The following is a 21,564-nucleotide window of genomic DNA, read 5'->3' on the forward strand; positions in this document are numbered from 1 at the left end:
GACACACCTTACGGGTTCTCGTATCCTATCGCTTAAGAAGCCCTGGGTAGGCTCTTACTACCACTCCACTTTCTCCTCTCATTCTAGGGGGGTCAGTGTTTTGGTGCATAAGACGCTCCCTTTTCAATTGTTGAACTTGCACTTGGACCCTGATGGCCAATATGTTATTCTACATGCACTATGTGACGGGGTGGAAATGATGGTGGTTGGACTTTATGTGCCCCCGCCGGCGGACCTCTCGATACTCCGGAAGATCCTTGCTATAGTGGCTGGCTACCCAGTCACTAACGTGGTTCTCGCTGGGGATTTCAACATACCCCCGGATCCGAGTGTCGACAGGCTCACGGCCTGGAGGGTGGTGGACGTGGGTCTGGCCAGATGGGCTGCAACATTCGGATTGCACAATTTGTGGAGGTGGAAACACCCTGTAGCCAAGCAATTTACGTGTCATTCGGCTACGCATGCCACTTTGTCGCGCATAGACTTGATCTATGCGAGTACTCCTCTGTTGCAGAGGGTCTCCGAGGTCTCCATCCTGCCGCGGGGTATCTCCGATCATGCCCCGGTGATGCTGACTCTCCGGACAGACTCGGTGGCGGGGATGGGGCTCTGGAGACTCTCCAGGTACTGGATCACAGATGAACAGGTAGCCCCGCTGATGTTGTCAGAGCTGGGAGACTATTGGACTCATAACGATGGCTCGGCATCGCCGGCCTCGGTCTGGGATGCATTTAAAGCCTATGCCAGGGGCAGGTACCAGTTTAACATTGCTCAGGTCCGAAAGGCCTCGCGACTGACGCTATCGGAAGCAGAGCGTAAAGCAATAACCATAGAAGACCGTTACGCCCGCTCCCCTAGCCCGAGTTCCCATGGGGATATGCTCACCGCATATAGGGAGCTGGCATTACTCCGCACCGCTTCCTGCCGGCGCTTCCTCCTCTCCCAGACGCAATGGATTTTTGAGCAAGGCGAGCGGCCGGGGAGGTTGCTGGCTTGGCTGGCGGCGGAGCGGACGGGTAGCCCCTGCATAGCTAACATTAGAGAGGTTGATGGTTCGCTCCTTTCTGACCCCACTCAAATTAACGCTAGGTTTGAGCAGTATTATACCCACCTGTATGAATCCAAGGCTGTGTATTCCCAGGGGGAATTGACCTTCTTTCTGGACCGGGTGGCTTTCCCTGCCCTGACTCGAGAGGCTGCGTTGGCCCTGGAGAGTCCTATTTCTGTACTTGAGGTTCAGCGGGCAATTAAGTCCCTTCAGGCGGGGAAGACTCCAGGTCCTGATGGACTCCCCTCTGAGTTTTACAGAGCTAATATGGAAGTGGTGGTCCCTTATTACCATGCTAACCTTACCAAGGCCTTGGAGATGAATGTACTTCCCGACTCCTTCTCGGAGGCTGTCATTGTGTTAATACCAAAGCCAGGGAAAGACCCGGAGCTGTGTTCATCCTACAGGCCGATATCTTTGTTAAACGTTGATGCTAAGATACTGGCGAAGATACTGGCTGGTAGGCTGAACACGGTAATATTGGCTCTAATCAATGGGGATCAAACTGGTTTCATGCCCGGGAAAGGCACCGATATTAATTTGCGACGCCTTTTCACGAATATAGCGTGGGTGGGGAGGGGGGAAGGTGCGGGAGCGGTGGCCTCTCTGGACGCGGAGAAGGCCTTCGACTCCGTGGAGTGGGGCTTTCTCTGGCAGGTCCTCGACCGCTTTGGGTTTGGTCCTAAATTTGTGGCCTGGATACAACAACTGTATGCCTCCCCTAGGGCCCGCATACGCACGGGTGGTGTCATTTCTTCCCCTATTCGTCTCTGTAGGGGCACTAGGCAGGGCTGCCCCCTGTCTCCGGGACTCTTCGCCCTGGCCATTGAGCCCATGGCGATTCTCCTACGTTCTGCGGAGGGGGTGGGGGGGTTGAGGGTGGGCCCCCTGTTGGAGCGGGTCTCGCTTTATGCGGACGATGCTTTATTGTACCTCGGGGATACCTCGGACTCACTTACGTCGGCCTTATCCATAATTGACGAATATGGTAGATTCTCGGGGGTCAGGATCAACTGGGGTAAATCCAGTTTGTTTTTGCTCTCCGATTCTACACCCCCCCCCGCCCTCCTCGTCTCCACTACAGATGGTCTCCCGTTTCCGATACCTGGGGATTGAGATCTCCAGAGACCTCTCCCATTTCCTGGCGGATAACTTATACCCAGTCCTGAGTGCCTTAATAGTGAAATGTCAAATCTGGAAGACGCTGCCCTTGACACCGGTGGGAAGGGTTAATTTACTTAAAATGACGTTTCTCCCTAAATTTTTATACGTGTTCCGTAATACTCCCGTCCCGATCCCTAGCACTTTCTTCCGCAAGTTGGACGGGGTGGTTTCCTCCTTTGTATGGGGTGGTAGGGTTCCGAGGATCTCTAGGGCCAAGTTGCAGATGCCATTGTCCTTGGGGGGACTGTCGCTACCCTGTTTCCGGCGGAACTATTGGGCGGCGGTGTTAGTCACAGTTCGCTGGTGGTTTACTCAGCCTAAATCTAACCCGGCGGTTACGTTGGAGGCGGCGATTCTGGGCTCGAACACAGCTTTGGCGGGGTTGGTTTATCGGGGACCTAAGTCTAGTCCCCATGTAACGATCCCGATGCGAACTACCATCCAAGTTTGGGACAGAGTCGCTGCCACTGTTAAGGCTGCTGACTCTGTTTCCCCTCATACACCGCTATGGGGCAACCCCAAACTTCGACATTTTAGCTCTATTCCAGACCCTGGCCTATGGTCCAGGTTTGGAATCATTAACCTTGCACATATCATGCCTAATGGGACTCTCATTCCCTTTCCAGACCTCAGGGAGGCCTATGATCTTCCCTCCTGGATGTTGTTTCGGTACCTCCAGCTGAAACATGCCTCGCAGGCCCAATTCCCCGTGAGGGTCCTGGTTGAGCCTCACGGGGTGGAGAGGTTTCTTGCCTCCCGTGGGGTGGACAGGATTCTCTCTTCTATATATCTACGCCTCCCCTGTGAGCGCCCGGGTGGGGATTCGCCCTTATTTCTAGTCTGGAGGGGGGACATCCCGTCCCTCTCTGAGGAGGAGTGGGACTCAGCCATTCAAAATTACATCCCTAGGGTAATCTCCGCAAGAGATAGGTTCATTCAGCTAAAATTTTTACACAGAGCCTACTACACCCCCCAACGTTTGGCTAGGATTTATCCCACCCAGTCCGAACTTTGCCCTAAGTGTCAGCAGGCGGCTGGTACATTCTATCACGTCACCTGGGTATTGGCAACAAATACTTGTGGATGTCAATGCTGTCACTGGTCTCTCAGTGCCCATGGATCCTAAGGTGCTTCTCCTTGGCATCACGGATAATGTCGTTCAGACTACTCATAGGAGTCTCCTACTGTTCTATCTCTGTTTTTATGCCAGAAAGGTACTCCTGCAGATGTGGAAGCAGTCGCCTCCCCCTACAGTTTCCCAGTGGCACTCGATGGTGTACTCGGTGCTGCCACTCTATAAGCTTACATATATGGGACGGAGATGTCCCAAGAAATTTGGCGGCATCTGGGATCCATGGTTGAGTGCCCGCTCTCCTACTGTCTAATTGTAACACCTTCCTTCTCCCCTCACTTGTAATAAACTAGGATTGAGGTTCGAACTCTGTTGAATATGACTGTATTGAGAACTGTACATAAGTTGTAACGATGCTTTGCTTTAATCAATAAAAACGTTTCTGTTAAAAAAAAAAAATGTACTTGGTCTTTGGTCTTATTGTCTTTGCTAGCTAAAGTAAATACTTGTGATTTGTAATCCACAGGTTAAAGTAAGTTAAGTTGAGGTAAAGGTGCTCCTGGTATAACTTCAGAACTTATACTACAAGGCTTGGGATGTCAGAGTAGGTAGGCCTCAAGCCTGCTCAGTGTTTGTTGCTCTGCTCCTCCTCTGTGGAACTATAAACCTCAGTGAGGCCAGTGTATGAGTCTAACTGAGTGTGAAAGTTAACAAACTGTTGGCCATAACCCGCTCACCAACTGGATCGGAGCTCCGTGTAGTAGCTTTGGTCCAGGGACTGAAGCTTGCTTCTCTGTCAGCTGGCCCCGTCGCTCCGTTCCGGTCCGCTGGGTGGGCCCGGTCCTCCACTGCTCAAACGAGTGTCTCTGGATCTATCCAATCTGGTCACTGTCTCTCTGGCACCATCAGGTCACTCGCACAAACAAGCAATGTTGCGTCTCCGCAAATGGCTGTGGGCCCTGTCTCCTGGGAGAGCCTTCACACAGATCCTCACAGGCAGGCCATGCGATCCCAAGAGACCTATATTTTTTCACTATATATATATATATATATATATATATATATATATCTTATATATTTTTTATAATTTATTACCAATATTTTGTCCACTGGTTATTGATGAAATATCTTGGGTTTTTACCCTCATAAGTAATAATATTTGGTTATATCACTATATTTAAAGGTATAGCGCCCGATCAACTTTCTCTTTTTCTTTTCACTAGTCTATTTTCACTCATTGGGTGATAATATTAGGTAGAGGCAGCTCATACCATTAATACATCCGTTATACCATAGCGCAATCCTTTCTTTTTATTTTCTATAGTAGGGAACGCCTGAGCATAGCGGGTGAGGTGATCTGTGACTACTAATATGTTCCCTTGCCCACTCAGGTCAGATTCCACACATAGAAAGTCTATGCAGACCAGATCCATCGGCCCTTGGCTCTCTAAGTGGCCCACTGGAGCAGCTCGCTGGGGCAAGGTCTTCCATTGTATGCACCTGAGGCAGGAATGACAGTAGCTCTCCACTTCAGCCTTCATGTAAGGCCAGTAGAACCTGTCCCTTACAAGTTGAAGAGTCCTTTCTGATCCCAAATGACCATGGTGATCATGCAGGGCAATCAGCACCTTCTCTCTGTGTTTCTGCGGTAGAAACAATTGCCACTTCTCTTCGGGATCTTCAGAGGGGCCCCTTCGGTAGACCACCCCTTGTCGTAACTGCAACCGATCCTACTCTTTCTGTAGTAGCCGGGCTTCTCTCCGGGGGCTCTTCAGCAGCAGATCAGGCTGTTGGCTTTCCAAAGCTTTCAGTACTAGCCCACAAAGCGAATCTTCCTGCTGATCTCTTCTGAGGTCCTTTTTTTTTTTTTTAAATCAACCAGGTTTATTGCGATTTACAGTGCATACATGTTACAGATTTCATTTACAAAAATGCTACATATCGTACAGATCCTCAAATAACAATTGTATAACCATCTCAAATCTTCAATGTCACATCACGTTTTATGCATGAAATAAATAAAGCAAAAAGGTACCTTGTGTCAGTGGTTTGGGTTACTTCACTACCCAGGGGCCGAAGGATCTACTTGTTATTTACATTACTATGTATTATGCATAAACCGGCTATGAACAAGTGCTAGACTCCTGCAGCCACCTGTCCCAGATTTTGTAGTATTTCAGGACATCCCCTATTTGTGTATATAAATTTTTTGTAGGGGAGGGTGTTGTTTATTTCTACTTTCCATTCTGCAATGCTCGGGGGATAAGTCCTCATCCATTTCCGAGCTATTGTCTTTCGTGCTGTGAATAACGTCTCGTGTAGAAATGTCTTCATGTACCTGTCAGTCGAGTCTGGCAAGAGTCCTAAAAGGCACATTTTTGGGTCCAGCGTGGCTGGAGAGCCCATTTCGTCATGGAGGAATCTTACTATCTGTGTCTATAGTCCCTGTACTTTGGGGCATGACCACAGTAAGTGAATGAATGTTCCTGTCTCCCTTCCACACATTTGGCACAAAGTGGACTGGGAGCCTCTGTACCTGGCAACCCTGAGGGGGGTAAGGTACGCTTGATGGAGTATGTAAATTTGGGTCAGCCTGTCCGACAGTTTTGGGGAAACTGTCTTACAGAATTCCAGTGCTTCCTCCCATTCCCCGTCCTCGATGGGTCCCACCGCCCTTTCCCAGCGAGGTTTAAGTCCATAAGCTATTTTAGTTGCTACTGGGGTGGAGAGTAGATTGTAGAAGGCTGAAATTAGTTTTTGAGGATCCGTGTTTTTGATGATTGCCATAGCAACATTTGAAGTGGGCTTAGGGGGGGACAATGGGAATTGAGTGCGGATTGCATGCTTGACTTGCAGATATCTAAAGAACATATGATTGGGAAGATTGTACTCCTCTTGGAGTGTGTGGAAGGTTTTTAGAGTCCCATTGTTAAGTAAGTGATGGAGATAGAAGATTCCATAGGTGGACCAGCAATCTACATCAGGAATTTGCAAGAATTCAGGTAGGACCTTGTTGTGCCATAATGGGGTGAAGTCGTTGTATTGGGGAATCTCTAGTTTAGCGGAGGCAATGTCCCATATGCGTCTGTATTGACGCAGCAGGGCCAGCTCACCAGTCCTCAAATCAGTATTTCCGGTGTTTATTGTTATTGCATAAATAGGGTCTTTAGTGCATCTGGCCCACTTGGGGCACATCAGCTGGAGGAACCGCTCCCTGTCTGTCTTGTCATTGTGGTATAGTTGTGATAATTGGGACGAAATATAGTATAGGTTGAAATCTGGTAGTGCCATACCTCCCAGGTCAGGTGGATTTTTTAGCGTCTGCCATGCCAGTTTGTGTCTGTTAGGACCCCATACGAAAGGTTTGAGGAGGGCTTCTAGAGTCTTGAAGTATTTCAAAGGTAAGTATGTTGGGGAGTGCCACATAACATATAATACTTTGGGAAGTAGAACCATTTTAATTAAGTTTATTCTGCCCCATACCCCCAGTGGCAAGCGAGCCCAGGTCCTCAGCTTAGTTTTTACATAGGACGTAAGGGGTTCAATATTGAGATGTACAAAGTCTGTCGACATTCTGGATACATGGATCCCAAGATATTTGATGGTACTAACTCTCTGAAGTGGTAGACTGGCCTGTGACTCGGTTGGTGGGAAACTGTCTATTGGTAATATTTGCGATTTTTCCCAATTAATTTTTAAACCAGAGAAGGTCCCAAATTGTTCGATTGTATGTAGTGCCACCCGCAAAGAGGAACCCGGATCTGCCAGGTATAAAAGGGTGTCATCCGCGTACATACTAATTTTTTCAATCAGGTTACCTGAGCATAGTCCCTTGATTTCTGGATTATTCCGGATGGATATGGCTAGCGGCTCAGCAGCCAGGGCGTATAACAACGGCGAGAGAGGGCAGCCCTGTCTTGTGCCCCTGGTGAGGTCAAACTGCTCGGAGGGCCATCCGTTCGCCATTACCCTGGCTGTGGGCGACTGATACATCAGTTGTACCCATTTGATGAATTTAGGGCCGAAGCCATACCCCTCCAGACATCTCCATAAGTCTCCCATTCCACCGAGTCAAAGGCTTTCGCCGTGTCTAAAGTCACCACCACCCTAGATCCTGCCTCCATGTGTGTAGCCTGTAAGTTGATGAACAATTTGCGTAGGTTAAAGGATGTGTTGCGACCCGGCATAAATCCAGCCTGGTTGACATGTATTAAAGAAAGGATAACTTTGTTCAATCTCAGGGATAGTACCTTGGCGAGAACTTTTATGTCTACCTGGAGTAGGGAGATTGGACGATATGATTCCGGATATCCCGGGTCTTTCCCTGGTTTGGGAATGAGTACTATTACTGCCTCTCTCATGGATGGTGGTAAGGAAAAGGTTTCAAACAGGTGGTTGTATAGCGTGAGCAGTTTCGGGGTAAGAAGTTCACTGTATTGAGAATAAAACTCGATTGAGAGACCGTCTGAACCAGGGGATTTGGATCTGGCAAAACTGGCTATAGCTGTGGCTATTTCGTCTGTAGTGAGGGGTGCCTCAAGAAGGTTAAGCTGGTCTGTTGTCAGTTGAGGGAGGGTAATGCTACGTAAGAAGGCCGTTCTCTGGTCCGTTGGGTCTGTAGTCATGGTCTTGTATAAATCTGCAAAGAAGTCTCTAAATCTAGCAGTTACTCTTTGAGGATCTGTTATCTGATGGCCCTCTGGTCCATGTAGCGTGATGACCACTGGGGGTCTATCCTCACTATGTACCAGGTAAGCCAACAGCTTGCCTGCCTTTTCTCCATGCTCAAAGAATTTCTGCTTCGTGAAAAACAGTTTTTGTCTGGCCTTTGTAAACTGAAGTTGAGTTGCCACTCTGGATTGCAGCTTGAGCCGAGCTGCTATCTCTGGGGTAGGATTAATGGCATACTCCCGTTCCGTGGAGCTTAGTTCTGCTAGCGCCCTGTCAAAGATATCTGCGGATTTTGTCTTAATTGCATTTATGTGGGAGGTAAGGGTCGCACGCGCGTATAGTTTGAATGAGTCCCAAATTGCCGCAATAGAGGCAGTTTGGTCTTGTCCGCAAAGTATTGTTTCCATAGGTTCGGGAGCTCGTCATCATCCGGTAACAGGGACAACCAAAATGGGTTTAGGCGCCAGGGCTTATGGGGTTTACCCACGGGGATGCTCAGTGAGGTCCAGTATGGGCTGTGGTCAGATAGTAGTCTTGGGCAAAAGGCTGTTTCTAATATTCGTGGCGTTAGGGTGCTCGATACAAGAATAAAGTCAATGCGGGACATGGAGTTGTGGGAAGGTGAGAAGCAGGAATAGGCTTTTGCGAGGGGAAATTTGTAGCGCCAAGTGTCTATTAAGTGGACAGTGGAGATCAGTTTTGAAAATTTTGTCTCCCTGTTAGCCGCGTCCGTCCCCTGTGTAGTCTGGAGTCTATCTAATGCCGGCCGCAGGGTGGTATTGAAGTCTCCCATCCAGATCACTGGTATTGTGGGATGTCGGGTCATAAGGACGAGTCCCTCGATGATCACAGTCATACTGAATGGCGGAGGTATGTAAAAGGCCATGAGGAGAAATTGCTCGCCATATAATTTGGCATGAAGAAATACATATCGGCCCTGAGGGTCAGTAATTACTTCACATAGCTGAAAGTGCACAGATTTAGCAATTAATATTGAGACACCTCTGGCGTGGGTAGTGTGCGTGGAATGGTATGCCCACCCCACCCACGGGCGTCGGAGGGCCTTCTGCAGCCTCCCTTCTATATGGGTCTCCACCAATGCCACCACATCCGCCCTCTGCTGCTTTAGGAATGAGAGGGCTGCCGAGCGTTTAACCTTCTCACGCAGGCCCCTCACATTCCATGTCAGGAATTTTATAGTTGTCATAGCATGTCTTGTGAAAGATAACACCACGGATCATCTAGTAAAGCCGCATGAAGTATCCAGAACTTGAGTAACATCAGACACTGGCATAGATCGTACCATACATGTGATACCCATCGAGTAGACATACCTATTGTCGTGGTCCCCTTCTGCGATAATACTTGTGCACTGAGACATTGAGAAAATAACAATATAACGTTCCCCTCCCCCCTCCCCACACTACACCTACCCCCACATGTGCGGGCCTCATCCCCCGACAGTTGTAAATTAACTGTCCTTCCATAACTTCGGTGGTGGTGAACTCCAGGGTTCAGTGAGGCTGAACCTCGCTGCATCTTATGGACTAATGGGAAATATATTATATAGTAGGGCCGAGGCACATGCTGCACCACATCAAGTACCCCCACAGCACCTGAACATTTTCCCATAGGCATTTCCTGAGGCACCATATGCACATTCAAACATTGCAAAATCAACAGTTGAACAACCCTCGCCCCCCTCCCCGCCTTACACCCACCCCAACTTGTGTAGGCATTATCCCTTAACAACTCCGAACTGTCAGCTGGGAAAAACAGTAACTGCACATCTAGAACGAAGATGAGGAACAGTTTTAGTTGCTGGATCAAACAGTGGTCCCGGGCCCACCACCGCAGAGGAGGATGAAAATGGGGCCAAGTTGCGTGCCCCTGCAGGTTGGTATAAAAAACAGGCAGCAAAGCCCAGGTCCAACGCCCATCCACAAAGTCATGGTTCCCAGCGGCTAGTGGGGCATAAATTCGCTGCACTATGCATGCAGCTTGTAAGACCAACACACCTCCGAAGCTCCGTGCGGCGGATACGATCAGGGGTATAGAAAGAAAACAAAAAAAAAGACTCCCATGAGGGGAGCAATGAAATATAGCAAGTCCACTCTAAACATCCAAAAGAAAAAAGGGAAACAATTTGGAAATGCGGCCAGGGTAATTAGGAGGGCCGAGTGCCGGCGGAAACATAAAACAAGGTGATCTCACCATTCCATTCACTGAATGTGTCGTCGGTCTCTCCCGTCGTGCGCAGGCCCACGTTCCAGCCACGAGATGACTTCACGAGGGTCCTCAAAGAACGACACTCGGCCATCATGTTCCACTCTCAGGCGTGCAGGAAAGAGCATGGAATACTTCAGGTGACGGTCGCGTAGCCTGCGTTTGGCTTCCATGAAGCTCTGACGTCGCTTCTGTATTTCGGCTGAGAAGTCAGGAAATATCGCCACCTTTACATTTCCCACTGGGATGTTACCTCTCTCTCTCGCAAGTCTCAACGCGGCATCTCGATCCTTGTAGTTTAAAAGCTTTGCAATGAGTGTGCGGGGGGGGCGCCCCCTGAGGAGGGGGCTTAGCGGGCATCCTATGCGCCCTTTCCACCACCAGCACAGGGGAGAAGGCCTCGCGACCATAGGTGGCTACCAGCAGCTGTTCCAGGAACAATGTTGGGTCTTTGCCTTCCGCTCCCTCCGGGAGACCGATGAAGCGGAGATTACACCTCCTCAGACGATTTTCCATGTCGTCTTGCTTGGCGAGCAACTGGTTAATCTGTCGCTGCATGTGATCAGATCCGGCCTGCAATGGCGGGAGGACATCTTCAATTGTGCTGATGCGGGTTTCCGTCTCTGTGACCCGATCGCGGATTTTCTGAAAATCTTGTCTAATCAGAGACACGTCCATTTTAACCCCCTCAATCTGGGCGGTGAGGGATGTCCTGCAGAGTGTGATCGCTTCCAGTAGTTTATCCGTGTCTCCCCGCCCTCGCCCCCCTCCGGTCCTCTCGGCACCACCATCCTCCTCCGGCTCCTCTCCTTCGGTCCGGCGGTACTGCGCAAGCTTTGCTGCGGATGATTTTAGGCTCTTCGTTGGGGACATGATATCAGGTTCGTCAATGGTGTGGGCACGGCAGAGCAGGCCAGGGAGGATGGAGAGAGGGTAACAGAGACAAGGCTCAGAGCCTGCCTGAGGGTCAGGTGTACAAAGATGGCGGCGGGCCTCTGTGTGCAGGCCAAGACCGTGGCCCTGCCTGAGTGGAGAATTAGGTCCACAGGGTCAGCTCTCTACTCTGGGGTCAGATGGCCAGTAATGTAGGGTGTCCAGGCAGGCAATAGGGACGTCGGTCCGCACAGGGCCCCGTGTTGGTGCAGAGAAAGGGTGTTCCAAGATGGCCGCGGCCTCCGTGGGTAGGCCGAAGCCGGGATCTCGCCTGGCTGCTGCCGCTGTGTAGAGCCCGTTTAACAGGGCCACCCCTCCAATCTGGGTGCGGATGGTCAGCAATGCCGAGGGTCTAGTCAGGATGGCAGGATAACAGTCTGCTCAGGGCTCCGCGCTGGTCCCAGGGATGGGTGTGCCAAGATGGCCGCGGCCTCCGTGTGTAGGCCGAAGCCGGGGACTCGCCTGAGCTCCACCGCCGCGCGGGAGAACGCCGCTCCGATCGGATCACCGGAGGGCCAAAGGATGCGTGGGGTATGCGGAGGGGTCCCAGACAGGCTGCCCGCTCGACTGGGGGGGTTGTTAGAGTGGAGGATTACTGTAATGCAGGATTTATTGTGGAGCTCCTAATGTGCAGGTCTTACCCCATGCTCAGCCAGGCCACGCCCCCTTCTGAGGTCCTTTTTAGATAGTTTAGGAAGGCCCTCTTGCATGATCTGAGAGATGTTACAACAACATTTGGGCACCCCCACTGCAGATACTCCAACTCCTTCAGCTCTGGCTCCCCCTTTTGACTGGTGTTCTGTCCCTTCACAGTGGGCTGTGAAGTCCAGTCCAGTCCAGTCTTCTGAATGGTCTTGGGAATGGTGGGGCCTCCTCGACAAAGCGTCCGCATCTCGGTTACCAACCCCTGGTCTGTACTTCAGGCTGAAGGTAAACGCTGAGAGGGCAGCCAACCACCTGTGACCGGTGGCATCTAACTTTGCCGTGGTGAGTAAGTATGTGAGGGGGTTGTTGTCCATCTTGACTATGAACTCTGCTCCGTAGAGATAATCTTTCAACTTGTCCACCACTGCCCACTTCAGAGCCATAAATTCAAGTTTGTGAGTGGGATAGTTCCTTCCAGCAGGATTTAGACTTCAGCTCACATAGGCAACTGGCCTTAGGTGCCCGTCTTATTCTTGGTATAGTCCTCCACCTAGCCCTTCTTGGCTGGCATCTACATGCAACTTGTAGGGTTTTGTAGGGTCTGCGTAGGCCAAGACCGGAGCAGTGGTAAGGCTCCACTTCAGTTGTCTGAAGGCTTCCTCACATTGTGGAGTCCACTGATCCTGGATGGACTCCTTCTTCTTTCTGGGTTCCTCTTTCGGCTTCCCAGGCTGGTCTGAGTCTGCACCAGCTTCCTCATGGTTCTTCAGAAGCTCAGTAAGTAGATGGGCTATTTTGGCAAACCCTTCTATGAACCTCCTGTAGTACAAACAGAAACCTAGGAATGATCTGAGCTCAGTCACATTGGTAGGTCTGGGCCAAGAAGTGACAGCTTCCAGCTTCTTGGGATCTGTTGCCACTCCCTCTTCAGACACAATGTGTCCTAGGTAGCTCACTGAGGGTTGGTAGAATTGACATTTCTCCATGGAGAGCTTCAGGCCTTCATCGTGAAGTCTCTTTAGGACCTTCTCCAGGCGTTCTTCGGTTCTTCTAGCATCCTCCCAAACACTACAACATCATCCAGGTATACCAGCACTTCAGTCAGGTTCATGTCACCCACTGTCTTCTCCATCAATCTCTGGAAGGTTGCGGGGGCTCCAGACAGACCTTGCGGCATCCGATTGAACTCGAAGAAACCCACTGGGGTGATAAAAGCGGTCTTCTCCCTTTCTTCAGGACACATGGGAATCTGATAGTACCCGCTTTTTAGGTCCAGCACACTGAACCACTTCGCCCCCGACAGGCTCTGTAAGGCATCCTCTATCCGAGGTGTGATGTACTGGTCAGGAATGGTCCTCTGGTTCAGGGTCCTATAGTCAATAAAAAAAAAGGGGGAGAACTGCGCAATCCCCAATATTTCTATTGGGATATAAGCTACCCAGAAAAAACTTCATAAAGCTTGGATCTGGGAACTACATGTGACAAAATATATGTGTATAACCTACAAAACATATACAATGACCCTTATAAACTCTAAACAAAATACGTGATGCTAGGTGTTGTGATGCCAAGCATTCAAAAAAGAAAACATGTGGAATTGAAACCAATATAGCTATACATTGTGAAAAAATTAGAACAACATAAATGTGTCAATATTGAAAAGTCCTTTATAAGTCCGAAGTGAAAACACCACGTGTTGATGAAGAAGGTCCAATCCAAAGCCCTATGAATTGGCGTGAGACCAGACACGGTGTACCTCCACCAAACAGATAACCCTAGCCCCTTACCAGATGCCCCAGTAAGGAGCGCTTATCACAAATCAGGTCAGAAGATAGATCAATCCTAAGCGATCCCAATGGAACTCTCTACCGTAGACCAGATTAGGGGATACGCCAGCCTTGAATCGTCCAAACCAGGGGGGAACACTTATGAAGCGGGACTCATATATATTTCATTGAAGAATCAAAAAAGGTCCGCCATAAAAAGAAAAAATACTCCAAATAGTGTAAAAACGTTTAATAAAACCACAAAAGTAAAAGAAATGCACTTACAAACGTAAGGAAGCAAGAGGGCAAATCGTCAAAATTGGGTGATACCCCAGACGACGTGACTCTTTCACGAAACGCGTTGGGTGGCGTGACACGCTTTTCTGCCTCAACTGAACTGGTACCTGAAGGGATTTCGTTTGGGCTCGCGATCGGCCGACGCCTACCCAATTTTGACGATTTGCCCTCTTGCTTCCTTACGTTTGTAAGTGCATTTCTTTTACTTTTGTGGTTTTATTAAACGTTTTTACACTATTTGGAGTATTTTTTCTTTTTATGGCGGACCTTTTTTGATTCTTCAATGAAATATATATGAGTCCCGCTTCATAAGTGTTCCCCCCTGGTTTGGACGATTCAAGGCTGGCGTATCCCCTAATCTGGTCTATGGTAGAGAGTTCCATTGGGATCGCTTAGGATTGATCTATCTTCTGACCTGATTTGTGATAAGCGCTCCTTACTGGGGCATCTGGTAAGGGGCTAGGGTTATCTGTTTGGTGGAGGTACACCGTGTCTGGTCTCACGCCAATTCATAGGGCTTTGGATTGGACCTTCTTCATCAACACGTGGTGTTTTCACTTCGGACTTATAAAGGACTTTTCAATATTGACACATTTATGTTGTTCTAATTTTTTCACAATGTATAGCTATATTGGTTTCAATTCCACATGTTTTCTTTTTTGAATGCTTGGCATCACAACACCTAGCATCACGTATTTTGTTTAGAGTTTATAAGGGTCATTGTATATGTTTTGTAGGTTATACACATATATTTTGTCACATGTAGTTCCCAGATCCAAGCTTTATGAAGTTTTTTCTGGGTAGCTTATATCCCAATAGAAATATTGGGGATTGCGCAGTTCTCCCCCTTTTTTTTCTTGTCTTTACACGTATATCACTTTTGGTATGTACTAGAATTGCTGCATCAACTATTTATAATAATTTAATAATTTTCTGGTAATACACTGTAGCGCAGATTTCCCCTTTTTTTCCTCCTATAGTCAATTCACTGTAAGGACCCGTTCTTCTTCCTTACCACCACAATTGGAGAGGAGTAAAGGTTCCGGGACTCTCTGATAATGCCCGTTCTTTTGAGTTCAGCCAGCTATTGCCTCAAATCTTCAAGGTCCCCCAGTGGGATTCGTCTGACTCTCCCAAAAGGGCCTGTCTTCGCCAATCCCACATCAAACTCACTTTTAGAGAAAGCAGCCTTCCATCTCAGGAGCTGAGAGTTCGCTCTCCATCCAAGCAGGTGTTCTTTAGGTAAAATTCCTCCAGGGGAACCTCCCTCTCTTGTTTTCCCATGATATCACCCAGTGAGACTGGAGTTGCTTGACTGACCTGTCCCAACATCACTCTGGCAGGCATCCTCATAGGCAAGGCTGTCGTGTTGCGAACACTGACTGAGATTCTTCCCTTACTTCTCTTCAGTGCCTTCGCTGACAACACCTCGGGGATAATCTCCAGGCCTTTATCTTCCTTTTCCCTGTCTGTCTCAAGGACAAATGAAAGGGCCAGGCTGTTTCCAACTCAGCTTGACAAAGGCTTTTAGGCAGACTACCTCACCCGTTTGCACAAGCTTACCACTTCTGTCCAGACGCTAGATCTTTCCCACTCCTTCTGATGGGGCCTCCTGCTCCTGTACAAGATTCTGGTATGCCTGCGTTAGCATGGGGTGTATTTTCGGGGAAAAGGTGTTCTTCTCCTGTACAAGTGGCATAAGTAATCTCCAAACTAGGTCAGTATTGGTTCCAATGATGATAGAGTTTATGCCAGCACCTGGAGGGTGAGGGCAAACCACTGCTAGAGTATCAAATGTTTCTGCCTTCCCGGCTACACAGGGGATCGAAAATTGGTTTGATTGGCAAGTACCCATTGTAGGGAAAATTGTGAGTCCCAATGCCCCAGATCTTCAGTTCCTCTAGTTCTTGGAGTGGCAGATGTTGGAGGTGCTTATCATAGAAGTCCCTATAAAGTATTGTCACTTGGGTTCCAGTATCCAGAAGGCCCTTTGTGTAGATTCCACCTGGATGGGGGCATCTGGGGAAGATCCCACTAATTTGGGAGGTACTTTGGTGAAGGTGGCTGTTTTAACCTGCTTGTTGGAGTGGACCTGTACTCCCTTCTTGTAGGGGCTTGAGTTCCGTTTGGTTTCCTGTGATACCTTGTGAGTCTGGCATGCATTATATATATATATATATATATATATAACCGGGAGCTCCCCCTACTTTTTTAAGCTATGCGTGAGATCGCACTTAAAGTTCTTGGTCTTTGGTCTTCTTGTCTCCGCTAGCTAAAGTAATTACTTGTGATTTGTAATCCACAGGTTAAAGTAAGTTAAGTTGAGGTAAAGGTGCTCCTGGTATAACTTCAGTACTAATACTACAAGGCTTGGGATGTCAGAGTAGGTAGGCCTCAAGCCTGCTCAGTGTTTGTTGCTCTGCTCCTCCTCTGTGGAACTATAAACCTCAGTGAGGCCTGTGTATGAGTCTAACTGAGTGTGAAAGTTAACAAACTGTTGGCCGTAACCCGCTCACCAACTTGTTTGGTGCTCCGTGTAGTAGCTTTGGTCCGGTGACTGCAGCTTGCTTCTGTCAGCTAGCCCTCGTTGCTCCATTCCACTCTGCTGGGTGAGCCCGGTCCTCCGCTGCTCAAATGAGTGTCTCTGGATTTCTCCAATCCAGTCACTGTCTCTCTGGCACCATCAGGTCACTCGCACAAACAAGCAATGTTGCACTCCGCAAATGGCTGTGGGCCTGGTCTCCCGGGAGGGCCTTCACACAGATCCTCACAGGCAGGCCATGCGATCCCAAGAGAACTAAAATGGCCGCTCAGGGTCCTTTTATGTCCTACCCAGCATACACTGCTAGAGAAAGTGTTCATGGGTAGGTCATCAAGCCTCCTGGGTAAAAGGGTCAACCTTCTGATCAAAATAACAGTCACTTCCTGTATATGTATTTTGTGTTTTCCTTTAAAGCAATAAACATTCAAGTTCAGTACCAGTATTTGGCCACTAGATGGTGCCAAATACTAAGCCATAGTAACGTCCATAGACTTCTGTTATAACATGCTAACATACATTAATATACAGAGTCAGCACTACATAAATATCAAATGATTTTGACAAATAAACTGAAACAATGTGTCAAAAATTTTGATAGAATCACCCAGTGTGCAACAAGTGACGATATTCCAGTCTCTTATATATAAACATTAGTATCCAAAAAATCTGGTGACAAAAAAAATATATAATGAGAAAAAAATCAAATAAAAACTAATGATTAATCTGGTTATAATCTTCCACCACATCGCTGTGCTCGTGCTTCCACTCCCCTTGTCCAATCACACTCACCAAATGAATTTGCCTCCCACTCTCGTGTTTAGCTTAATGCATATTCATCCACTCCTGGATATGGATTCAAATGAAATGGTAAGAGTTACGCCAAATGTGACACGCTGCCCTAAGTGTCACACATCAGTTTGCTCCACATGTGAAAATAAAATAATGCTCCAATAGTGTAACAAAGTCTCACACCACTTTCTTAAAAAATCACTCTCAAATATTGCACTCACATGTGTCCAAAACAAACAGCTCCAAAGTCAATCACATCACAGCATAGCCAAGCATTGGTGATTCAATTAGGACCGGTCGCGGCGGACCCAGGGTGTGCGATAAATCTTCAATGCTCTCACCCACTCCTTGTCCCCGTGAAGCAAAAGCTGATGCAGCAGATAGTGTCTACCTGTCCTACACCCCGCTCAATAGATTGCCATGAAGCCACACCCAGACATGTTTCGTCATAGGAGACTTTTTCAATGGGATTGGTGGTATGGCACATTGATCCTCCCTTTTTTCACTGAAACTAATTAATCTAGTGGGCTGAGAAAACGCTTTACTCCTGCGCATTCCCTGTGTCCCCCTGGCCGTTATTTCACAACATATTACATTAAAAATTAATTCCAATGGCGTTCGATTGGGTTGAGGTCTGTCCAGTCAAGTTTCTCCACCCCAAACTCACTCATTCATGTCTTTATGGACCTTGTTTTGTGCACTGGTGCTCAGTCATGTTGGAACAGGAAGGGACCATCCCCAAACTGTTCCCACAAAGTTGGGACCATGAAATTGTCCAAAATATATTGGTATGCTGACGCCTTAAGAGTTCCCTTCACTGGAACTAAGGGTCCAAGCCTAACCCCCGAAAAACAACCCTACATCATAATCCCCCCTCCACCAAATTATTTGGACCAATGCTCAAAGCAAGGTTCATAAAGACATTGATGAGAGAGTTTGTATTTAAATACGCATTAAAATCAATGTTATACTGATGTTGGCCAAGAATGTTTGTGTCTAATCTGCTTGCAATGTGTATGTGCAAAATTACTATTTTTTTTTTCTGGACTCCAGAGTTTCATTCAATGCCACAGGAATGTCAGACTGTGGCATCCCACTTTGCCCATCGTTGGGACTTTCCCAACTGGGGAGGGGCAATAGATGGGAAGCATGTCCACATCATCCCACCACCCCATTCGGGGGTCATACTATTTTAACTATAAGGGGTTTCATAGAATCGTGTTGATGGCGGTGGTGTTGGCGACATACAAGTTTCTTCTCTATGTGGACGTAGGGAAGAATGGCCGAATGTCAGATGGTGGAGTCTTTGCCCAGACCGAGTTAGGTTTATACAATATTTTCAAGTTTTACCTTGAAATTTTTGAAAAAATACAGAAACAGGCATGTTTCCAAACATAACATACACAACTCTGGAACTTACAAAGTTCAACATTGCAAAAAAGAAGGCGATATCAGACATTTTATAGTGCGAAAAAGGTCTTGATCTTGCCTTTATCAAATGGGGTGAAGTCACCCCTGTAAAAGCCAAATTTAGAAGATCACACCAATTGTGAGTCAAAATGGGGATTTCCTTTCTGATCCCATACCTAATGTCAACATATACTATCTCTCATCACAGGGGATCACTGTATGTTTTTTGGGGGTGCAACCACTTCCTCTCACCTACTAGAGTTGGGAAGAAGGGGTTGCACCCACAAAACGTGTACATTGAAATTCCCTGATGGCAGATAACACATGTTGACACACTGTGTGCATCTTCCAAATTTGGCTTTTAAACTGAATTAAAACTTTAGATAAAATTTGTAGAAAAAAAATCCAGGAATCTTTTTAGAATTTAGATGCTCCCTAGTACATCAATCATGTTCTTCAGTCTTTGTTCAATCTCCTTGTTTTTTTTCTTTGATAAGGTCCAAATCACGACTACAAGACGTGATTTCCCGGATAAGCCGTTGTCCACTGTCACTGGTGAAATGACTCGATTTTGTTACCACAACCTGCACATCACCTAAAATAAAAATACACACCATGAATTATAAATATGCAGGCATATATGTATAACCTGAATCTGTGGTGCCTGACACTGACCTGTTGTGGTGCCAAATTTGAGCACTTCTTCCACCTCTCTTTTCTCCATATCCTCAGATTGTGGTGTCATCTGTTCCCCTTCTTGAGGAGGTAGGGGGTTCGTGTTGTCCTCCGATGGACCGTCTTTTCTCCCCTATGAGAATGAAACAAAAGGTATACTTAGCACACAGATATTTGTGGACAGAAATATGAATGGGAAACATTGCTTGGAAGTGGGGTACAATTGTCTGTTTGGGCAGAGTTCCAAATTGAAGACATGATTAATTCCCTTAACCAAGCTGGAATACTTACCTTATTTGGACAAGTTTCACACATGGAGACACCCCAAGTATCCACTGGAGCACCTATGTGGGTCACCCTAAAAAATGTGCTCTGGTGTCCCACACTAGTGCTCCTGAGTCCAGATGTGTAAACAACTGCTGAGTGTCCATTCCTTACATTACACTGAATCAAGTTTGCAATTCATTCTAGTTTCAAAGACATCTAAACAACAATATCCTAAACTGCTTTTAATACAAATTAGCATGACCAAATGTAGTTAACCATGTATCAGCTAAAAACATTGTATTTAGTTGGCAAACGAAGGATGTTTCCTATAAACGATTACTGTGCCCATGAGCATGAAAGTAGCCATTTTAAACTGCACAACAGTAAAGAAAAGCACACAGAGCAGCATGCAAGTTAATAATAATAATAATAGGGACACACGACAAGTACTTACTTTTTTTTTTATCAATAACAATTTTATTCAAAGTTTTGTCAGATACATGTTAAATGCATATCTTAGTCTTCAAAACACAAGCAATTTGCTTTCTAAACTTACATGACTAGTCTGTTACCGAGACTTGTAGCCTCTGATTTTCTGATAGCCCTGTATCTTTCTTTTATAACATGCTAACTCAACTTTTGCGTAAAAAGTAGCTATCAGCTAAACATAGTAATTTGCATATAAAGTAGTAAACGAGAGTCCGAGGGCGACTCCTAGTAAGGAAGGAAGAAAGGAAAGAAAAGAAAAGAGGGGGGGCAGGTCGCCATCATCCTGGGTTATTGTTTGGGTCCTGTTGTTCCTCCCAGCGGTGCCAAAGTTCCCAGACCTTATCATGCGCCTCTAAGCGGTCTTATATTCTTGCTGTCATTTTCTCCATCAGCTCTACATCTTTAATACTGGCCTAAAGGGCTTCGATGGAGGGGGGGGGGGTGTTGCACTTCCAGTTCAGGGCCACTAGGCACCGTGCCGCTGTGAGGATGTGCCTAGTTAACTTTTCCTGTAGAGGCCGAAACTTTTAGCGGGGACAGGCCAAGCAGAAAAAATGTAGGGGTGGTGGGGACTATCTTTTCAAATAGCCGGCAAGTAGTTGCTGGACTGATTCCCAGAAAGGAACAATCAGCGGACAGTCCCAGTAAATGTGGATAAGTGTCCCTTTAGCCTCCATGCGACGCCAGCATCGATCTGAGCTGTCTGGGAATATTGCGTGTAGTACGTCTGGGGTCATGTACCAAAAGTACAAGATTTTCTTTATAGAGGGTGCAGAGTGAGCTCTTGACTGCCTCAGCCCATATGGTCCCCCATTGTTCCATGGGTATCTCCCCCCCCAAGGCCTTCTCCCACTTCAGCATGTAGTTATGTTTGCCCATCGTTTCAAGGGTCTTGCATTCAGTATTTTATATATATCTGAGATTTGGACTTTTTGGGCCGAGCCTGCAAGTATTATGTTTTCAAAGGGGGTCGGAGGGCAAAATTGCAGATTTGGAGCAATTGTCAGGGCATAGTGGCGGATTTGGATATACCCATAGACCACCTGTTTTGGTAGATCGAACTTAGCCTGTAGATCTGTGAAGGAATGTAGCCTACGAATCCAGGGATCCACCAAGTTTCCAAAGTGAAAGAGGTTTCTCGTGGTCCAGGGAGAGGACATTTGATGAGTTAGGCTATCTGGCATATTAGGATTGCAGGCAAATGAAGTCAAGAGTGAGCTATCTGAGGATAGCTTATGGTGTTGCATTAGTTTACGCCACAACCTCCTGAGTTGTAGCATTGGGCCTAATAGCCGTGCGGGGTCTACCTCTGTATTTGTGTTCCACAATAGATTATTTGGGTGTACCGGGACTAGCCATAATTTCTCTATTTTTGTCCATTTATTATAGGAGCGCAGAGTGAACCAGGAGGCCACCGCTTTTAGTTGTGCTGCCTGATAGTATTTTGTAAGATTAGGGAAAGCTAGGCCGCCGTCTGATCGTGCCAATTGTAGTACCAAGCGTGGGATGCTATGCCTTTTGTAATTCTAGGTGAATTGGAGTAGGTCAGTTTGGAGTTTTCTTAATTGGC

This window comes from Lithobates pipiens, unplaced genomic scaffold (assembly GCF_037356315.1).
Source record: "Lithobates pipiens isolate NorthernLeopardFrog02 unplaced genomic scaffold, aLitPip1_a1.2 Scaffold_19, whole genome shotgun sequence".
Classification (NCBI taxonomy): Eukaryota; Metazoa; Chordata; class Amphibia; order Anura; family Ranidae; genus Lithobates; species Lithobates pipiens.